Genomic DNA, 9,593 nt, shown 5'->3' on the forward strand with positions numbered 1-9,593 from the left:
GAGGATACGTACAATTTGTTGTTAGAGGGTATGTACATATCGTTGGAAGATATATATTATTTGATAGAGAATATGAATTATTTGATGGAGAATATGTACAATTTGTTAGAGGAAACGTATTATTTGATGGAGAATATCAGCAGTTTGTTAGAAGATATGTATTATTTGATAGAGGATATGTATAATTTGTTGGAGGATATGTATAATTTATCAGAGGATATGTATTATTTGATAGAGGATATGTACAGTTTGATGGAGGATATTTACAATTTGGATATGTATAGTTTGTTAATTGAAGGATATGTATTATTTGATGAAGGATATGTAGTATTTGATGGCGGATGTGTACAATTTGTTGGAGGATATATATTATTTAATGGAGCATATGTATTATTTGATAGAGAATATGTACAGTTTATTTGAGGATATAAATGATATATTAAAATTTAAAGAGAACATAATAAGGGCAATAGAAGATATATTCAAAACGATAGAGAACATAATAAGAACAATTGAGGACATATATAAAACATTAAATGATATCATTCAAACAATTAACCATATCATAAATAATATCATTTAACCAATAAATCGATATTATCCAAACAATTAATCATATCATACAAATATAAAGGGCATCATTTAACCAATTAAAAGATATCATCCAAGTACTCAAAACCTTATCATATCTTAACTGCAAGTCTGCAGTACTCGCCATTATCCATTAGAAAAAGAAAAAAAACGCCATTATCAATTCGTCAGCTTCAAAGTTCTTCATCAACCCAATACTTGACAATTTAAGGTACTACATTTCAACTGTTATCATAATATACATTATTCAACCATTGGAATATATAAACCTTAGATTATACATAGTAATAATTCAATTACATTAATGCAATCGAACCACTTAATAACCTAGCAATTCTAAAAATTAAAAGAAAAAAAAAGTCAAAAACATAAAATTAAATGACAAAAACACAAGCAATCCATAAAATTTACAAAGCTACTGTGAATTGAAACCCGGCCCATAAAAGAGGATTTTTGAACAAAAATCGAAGATGAGTGAAATTCGTAGGGAAAAAGACGAATCGAACCCACTCACAAAACGATTACAAGAATCAGAACAAAAGCTTTAATAAATTGTAAAGTATAAGCATGAAAAGTTGAATTGAAGAGGAATCGGCATAAATTAAACAGGATGAGAGAGAAAGAGAGGGAGAACTTGTGATTGTTCGTTGTTGTTGGGATGATTGTGATCGGGATTAATCAAAATTTCTCCATCATATGCAATATCCACAAACCCATGGAAGGAGGAGAGATAAGCTATGGTTGTGGCGGGTGGTGTAGTGAGATAGCCAAAGCAACCACCGTTAAAGGAGAGAGGAGAGAGAGAGAGTGAGGAATTGAAGGTGAAGGAGAGAGTAGTAGCACTGTAGCAGGGAAGGAAATATGGTTGCCGCACGAAATACCCAATACTTTGTGTACAATCAATCCTTATATATAATGGAAGCCAGTATTAAAGGTTAATTGGGAAAATATCATAATTTGAAACAAAATTTTTAGAGTTTGTGGAAACTTATGGTTAAAGGAGTTGGAATGGAAAGAAAGATTGTTGCAGAGGAATTTTAGAGAGTACATACATACTTTAATGGCTAAAACTTTAGAAAAAATGAAGAAGATGAAAATGAAGATTAAAAGGTTGGAGGTATAACGGTGTAAGAGTATATGAAGATGAAAATGGAGCTTTGGAGGAGAAAAGGAGTGCAAATAGAAGAAAAAAAGTGCATTTCGCAGGTCAACACCCGAAAAGGATGATCAACGTCGAAAATTAGAGTAAGGTTTCATCTTACATAAAAAAAATTTTGTTTAAGGTTTGCACTTTTCGTAAAATAAAATATAGTATTATTAAGGAAAAAGGGAGTCTAAAACATAAGACTGAACTAGTAGTGGTTTGTGGCTTTAAGCCCATGAGCTTTGGGGTAGGTATACGTAGCCCACGGCCAACCCACAAGCTACATGTTGTGTCATAATTTTCAAAAGGATGGTCCAAGTCCACCAGCCATCGTGTCGGGCCCTACTGTGCCATGGCTGCGAGCCTAAGAAAAATTTCAATGATTTTAGCATGCCTTATCTTGTCGTAAGGAATCGAATTCATGACCTTGAGTTAGGGAAGGAAGAGAAAGTAGTGTTATCTACCTGGTAAAATACATATTGTACAATGACATTTTTAAAAGATATTTTAATATTCTTTTTATTTTTCTATTTTGATTGTGATGTTAGTTGTTCAATTAATGAAATAGTATATGATTCGATGATTTTTTCTTCATTTTTTTTTATTCACATAGCATCAACTTAAATTTTAATAATTTGTATTTGTATTTTTTAAATTATAACATACTACGAAAATATTTAAATGTATAATGCATGAATTATTAATTAAAACAAAAAAAAAATTCAAATACTTATGCAACTAGTCTTATCAAATAGTTATTGAAATCAACTACCTAATCAGTTTTAGTACATTATCAATTTTAGCTCTATATCAGGTAGTACGTGTTGCCAAACAGAGTCTGAAACTCTTTACAAGGCAATAGTTTGTTTATTATTCTTTCGGGCTAGGCCCTTCAAAAAAAAAAAACCAACTAAACTTGGGTCTCAGCTTTAGTTCCTCTACAACTCAAGTTCACAACAATCGTTTTGCAAACAAGTGCTTACTTGTTTCACCACTAAAACTCCCTCTTAAACACTAGGGCTTGACTTAAGCCTAATGATAACTAGATTTCACACACACCATTTAACCCATAACCCAAATTGCAAATGGACGGACCTCTTAGAATATGAACAACTTAGTTTTATCAAAAGGTAACTGTTAAAAAAAAACAATACGTAAATTTTTTTCTCCCCCTTTTTTTCCTTTCTCTCTCTCTCTCACTCTCAAACGTATGAAACTTCGTTTCAAATTTAGCCCTAAATGTGTCCTTTCATTATATATATATATATATATATATATATATATATATATATATATATATATATATATATATATATATTATTTTTTCTTGAAGATATTCATGAAGTCACTATGTCGACTTCTAGGTAAAAGGATTATGAGTTTAGCTTTTTGGAGCTGAGGTGTAATCTTTTCGTTCGTTTATGATAATAATCTCTTTTTGTTTAATGCTTTTAACAACCCCTCTTGTGTGTAAAAAAAAAACCCTCTTTCTTGTACATTCACTTTTCCACTTACTTTTCTCAGCTCATTGTAGTGAATCGCTTCCTTTCATCATATAATTGTAGACACCTGATTGTGTCTCCCCAAACGCCAAACCCAGCGATGAGTGCCTTTCGCGTTTTGATTGACGAGTTTAGCAAAGATTTGAAATGTTGCGCATAGTATCCTTAAGCCTTGACCATTTTTCTAACCTTACCCAAAATGTTCTTAATCCAAAAACATTCATTTTGTGTCCTTAAATCCAAAATGATCCATTTCGTGCCCTTAAGCCTAAAAACATTCATTTCGTGCCAGTAACCATAAAAACGTCCATCTTGATTATTTTGGTCCATTTTCTCAGTCCAATAATTGTTTGTATGGATGGGACATGAGAATAACTTTCCAACGATATATTATAAGCCCAAATCCGACTCAAAACGAATAAGATATGACCAAAATACTAAATCAAGCCTAGGCCCACCTTTAGTACAACCCAATGATTATATGGAGCCCAAAAATTTTACTTAGGCCCCATATGATCATATTCCTAACCCAAGTCAACTAGAATCTTCTAGAAGGTTCTAATTTGTCCTACCCGAAATGATAAAGATCAAGAGTTTGAGTTGAAATAAAACTCTTATGATAATCCTTAATTTTTCAGAAGACATTCGGATATATTTTGCAGAGAAAACCCATCAGAAACAAAACTCCATACGAAATTTTCTATCTTATGAACCATAGCACAACGACAGTTCATCGCGCCGCGATAACCCTGTCACGATGCGACAATAAGTTTTATCACAGTCAGAACTTCTGATCTTTTTCCGATCGTTCGACTCTCTTTTTTCTGAAAGGAATGATGTCCATCGAACAAGTGTATTATTCCGATAGAGGGTTCGAAATTATTAGAAAGCTAATTATTCAATGAGGTCAAGTGATCGGAATGCCAAGCTGGAGGCCGCTTCCGATCAGTGATATTAATGCATAATTAATATTACAGCTTAATCTTGACTGAACCCTTCGAGTCACACCCAATCGAATAACCGAACCGAAACGACGAATTAATCCGAAGGATTAAATGATTCATTAGAGTTATGAACAAAGACGTCGGATATCGAGCTTAGAGCGTCGAAACCAAGCGTCGTAAGTCAAGTCGAATTTAGGATTCGACGAGACGAGAAATCAAGCAAACAACAAGTTTAACCTAAGCCGTAGCTTTGCATTGGCCTAGCCATGCGAAGGCTAGGCTAGCATAAGGCACTAACCGCAATGCATTTCCTTGCCGCAAGCTAAGCATGCATGTGCGTGCTATGATTGCTGGCCGAGCATGCTTGCAGGGCTGGTGCACCTGGTCGCACGCAAGCTAGCGCTAGCACGCACCGACAGCATAGCTGGGCTAGCAAAGGGTGTGGCAGCAGGTCGCTCATGGGGCAGCAAGGCCCCTAGCTAGCATGCTAGGCCATGTAAGTAGCAAAGTCGCCCAGCATGAGGCCCAACATGCAAGTTGGCCTGTGCGTGGGCTGGCTATGCCGCACAGCAAGGCTGGCAGCCAGCCAGGCCTTGCGCCAAAGCCTAGCGACAGCACACCTTGGAGCACAAGGCTGCTTCCACAGCACGTCTTGTTGCCCAAGGCAGCTGCTGCCAGCTGGCGCGTGGTGGGCGGACCACTTGTTCTTGTGCCACTTGTCGTTTACTAATTGCATGGATATTTAATTTAATTTAGAATTAAATTAAATCATTCTTTTTCTCATTTTACCAACTCTCCCACATTTATGGGAGATTGGAATTTAAGGGTACCTTTCCCTAAAAATACCAATCATTTGGCATTGGGAAAGGGCACTTGAGTTGTGAACTTTAAGGAATCTCCAAGAAGAGAAAACCTTTGTTCTAATACTCTAAGTTCTTTTGGTATAGCCCTGACTAAGCTTCGGGGTAGGGGCCGTTCGGGTCGGGTCTCGAGGGTGAGAGTCGTTGGAGGCTTGCGCATTTGTGGAGCTTTACGCTTTCAAGTTTAAGCTCTAAAAGGAGCGAAGCTCGCATCAAGGGTTTGATTGTTTTTCTCTCTATTTGTTAATTAATTATGTGATTGTTAATTAATATGCATGTTTAGTTACATTAATTTGTGTGCGGATTTTGGGAGGGTTTCATTCCGCGTAGTGTTGGATACTACGAAACCCAATAGCGGTATCGGAGGCGCGCTCATTTAATTATTGTAACTAATAATTAATTAAGGTGATTTAAATGGATTTAAATTTTTGGTTTTGCTTTCTAATTAGATTAGAAGCTCGTTTTAATTAGTTTTAATCTTGTATTTAAAGTAATTTTGGCTAAAGAACCTAGATTTTGACCCAAAAGTAGTGAATTTTGGGTGGAATCGATGTTCTAAATCAGTTTTGACCCTCTTCAAACGCTGTCCAGAAGCCAGAATCCACCCAAAAACATGTTTTTCGAGAGATTTTTCATTTTTGACGAAAAATTTTAAATCTTTAAACCTTGATGAATTATGGCATGTTAATGTTAGATTATGTGTATGGTTACACCATCAATCTACTGCAATAATAACCCTTATTAAGCATGTTTATGAAGTCATATTTGGTGCTTAATTTGGTGAGTTCATTTTTCACATAAACTTGCAATTTCACATTTTTGCAAATTAATTGCTTCATGGGTTGATGCATATAGACTATCTCATTGAGATAACCAAGCAAGAAAGCATTCTTGACATCTAATTGATGAATAGTCCATGATTTTGATAAAGCAATGCTAATTTATGCGTATAGTAGCCGGTTTTACAATCGGACTAAAAGTCTCATCATAATCAATGTTTTGCCTTTGAGTTTTCCCATCAACTACAAGCCAAGCTTTGTGCCACTTAAAAGAACCATCGGAATTTTTCTTATGACGAAAAATCCACATGGACCTAATAACATTAACATTCAGTGGCTGGGGTACCAATTCCCATGTATTATTAGCAATAAGAGCATTATATTCATCTAAAATTGCACTTTTCCAATTTAGGTCACGAATAGCGCTGACAGGGTGGGAGATATGTTAGAGGTAGTCATGGTGTTTAAATTCTGAAAGTATTTAGAATTTGGCTTATATATGCTGTTTTTAGCTCTAGTAATCATACTATGGGAAATAGGAACAAGCTGAGTGTTTGTGTTGCTAAGGTTGTGTGGGGGGATGGCTAAGGGATATGTGTGTCGGGCTTGGCAGGCTGCATAATAGGGGTGTGTATGCTGGAAGAAGGCCGCAGAGAGGAGGCAGGAAAGAGAGTGACAGCGGGAGACGAGCTAGGAGAAGAGCTCGGGGCTACAGACGCGGAAGCTGACCCAACGTGCGTTGGGTTTCCAACGGCTGAAGCAGAAGCAACAGCACGACAAGTGTGCCTCAACCCTACGCCCGATGGGTGTGCTGTGGGTTAGGCAGCCCTTATAGCGTGAGGTTGAGTGGTTTACAGAGAATAAAGCTGCGATTACAAATGGGTAAGAGTCGGATAATAATCCAAAAAATTATAATCCTCTTTTTGAGGTGTGTGAAGTTTGGAGAAAGGAAACTCGGTTTCGAAAAATTTCACATGACTACAAATATAAATTTTACCATTCGACATATCGTAGCACTTTGAACCACGATGGTTTGAAGCAGAACCAAAATAGACACAAAGAGTGGACCTTTCTTGCAATTTATGAATAGAAGTGGAAAGGAAGAGAAGAAAACAAAGACAACCAAAGATGCGTAAGACAGAGTAGATTGGATTACGTACGTTGATATAGAATTTGAGTGGAAGACTTAAATCCTAGAACTTTGGCTTGGAGTATGTTTAAGCTATATGTAGCCATTTCTAAAGCATGATGCCAAAAAGAGAGAGGTAATGAAGCATGAGCAAGTAAGGTCCGAATGATATTGTATATGGATTTGATGTACCGTTCGGCTTTACCGTTTTGAGGGGAAGTATGAGGACAAAAGATTCGGAATGACATACCATGGTGATCAAAAAGTTCCTTTAAAGTGTCATTAATATACTCAATGTCATTGTCACATTGAAAGGTTTTAATGTTACGTTCAAATTGAGTTTGGACAATCATATGAAAAGACTTGAACAAGTGTTTAACTTGGGATTTCTTTGCAATGGGAAAAGTCCATAAAAATTTGTTGGAATTATCTAGAAACAAAACATAATAACAATGACCAAAAGAACTCATGACAAGAGACGTCAAAAGATCACTATGGATTATATCAAACGGAAATACAGTGTGTGACATAGCTTCATAAAAAGGAAATTTAGAGAGTTTCCCTAAAGGACAAGAAGAACAAAAAGAGTTACAAGCCTTATTATGATCAATGAACTTAGCTTATTGTTACTAAGAGATCTAAGAACAACAAAACAAGGATGACCTAAGCGATTGTGCCAAAGAACGATGTTTGTTAGGGAAATTTGGATCGGTTAGGCTGATACCATGAAAGAACGTAATTGCTTGGCTTTCTCATAGCAATGTATCAATTATATACAATATACAAGCCTAGAATTAAGGTAACTTAATAGGAAAAGACATACATAAAATATATACTTAACTAGGATATATATACAAAAACAGAATATATGATAAATATATTCTAACACTTTCTTTGTCTAACTAAGCTACTACGATTGATGAATAGGCTAGACCACATTCATCACTTGTGGAGAATGTGAAAAGGCAAAAAAACGAGCAGGATGTATTAGATGAATGTGAAGAAGTATTATAAGAAAATTTAGCCCAATCCAGCCATTTGGCCCATAACCGTGGCTGCTCATTGGAAAAACACCTCAATATGCCTTGAGAATTCTTTTCACGTTTTCAGTTTGACCATTCGTTTGCGGATGCTATGATGTGCTTCTCCTTAATTCTAATCCCTGCAACCTGAAAAGTTCCTTCTAGAAATTACTTAGGAATACTCTACCCCCATCAGAGACAATCGAAGAAGGGAACCCATGGAGTCTAACAATCACTTTTACAGATTTCTCAGCCACTGCACCGATTGTGTAGTGAAGGGGTGTTTCAGCACAAGGAAATTAGCATGATTTGATAGACGATCAACTACCACAAAAAATAAACATATCCTAGCATTTGAGAACGCCTTGCACAAAATCCATCGAGATATCACTCCAAACTGCTTCGGGCATGGACCGGGGATGTAAGAGTCTTGATGGGCTAAGCTGCGAACTCTTATTCTTCTGGCACACCTCAAAATTTCTCAGGTAATCCTCAACACTTTTCGTCATCCCTCTACAAAACCACTCCGCTGCAACTTTCAAGTAAGTCTTAACTTCGCCCAAGTGACCTCCATAAGCAGAGTCATGGGAGTCTTTAAAAGGAATTCTCATCACCCCTGATTTTCTAAGAAGCACTACACGCCCTTTAAAAAGTAACCTTCCCTCGGCCCTTTCAAGGAGAATTCGGATAGCACCTGCTCATTCTCCAGCAGTTTCTGTTTAATCTCTTTTCATGTGTTCCTTGTGTGTTTCAACATCTTCACTGTATACTAGAATGTCGTCAAAGAAAATTAGGGTGGCTAACGCGTGCGTCATAACTAGCCATATTTAGAGAGCTCTTTTAGTTATTTGCAACATTGATGAGTGAAAGCATGTAAATAAATATTTTTAGGGGTATAAATATCCGCACCCTGTTACTAAGAGTTCTAAAAAAAAAATAAAGGCAATTAACATTATAGAAGACAAATAAATAAATAAACATTTTAGAGAGTATAATTGTCTAAATACTATTCATAAGTGTTAAATTATCAAATCACACAAGAAAAGCTTAGATGCAATTAACATCAGATCACAAGGGATATAGTTAAATAAACATTTTAATTATATAATTTTCCTCACACTATTTATACAACCTCCGTTTTATAAAAGTTGCAACTTTAGAATATTTTATATCTCACAAATAATACCCCCAAAATTACAACTAATATGAAACGGAGATAGTAAGTGTTTTCTCATATTTTTTAAAAGGTAAGGAAATAAGGTAAAGATGTATAAAAATAAAAGAGGTGCAACTTTATATGGTGCAACAAAATCTCAATCAACTTTTCACTAATCCCACAATGGGTCATGTTTCCACAAACAAAGGACATAATCCCATGACAAAATCCGTCGCGGCCTCGCGGGAACTATGGATCAATATATTTTTTTTTCAATTAAGATTTCACAAATATAGCCGTTCAACATCAGATGGGGAATATAATTAATTTAAAGATGCCTGAAGGAAAAGATTACTTCACATCTCATCACCTTTTTTAAAAATTTCTGAATCTACATAATTCTAGCTTTGCGACAAAAATACTGGCCGGAGATAGTAACTACCTAAGAATAATCATCCCATCACTA

The sequence above is a fragment of the Chenopodium quinoa genome, unplaced genomic scaffold (assembly GCF_001683475.1).
Source record: "Chenopodium quinoa cultivar QQ74 unplaced genomic scaffold, ASM168347v1, whole genome shotgun sequence".
Classification (NCBI taxonomy): domain Eukaryota; kingdom Viridiplantae; phylum Streptophyta; class Magnoliopsida; order Caryophyllales; family Amaranthaceae; genus Chenopodium; species Chenopodium quinoa.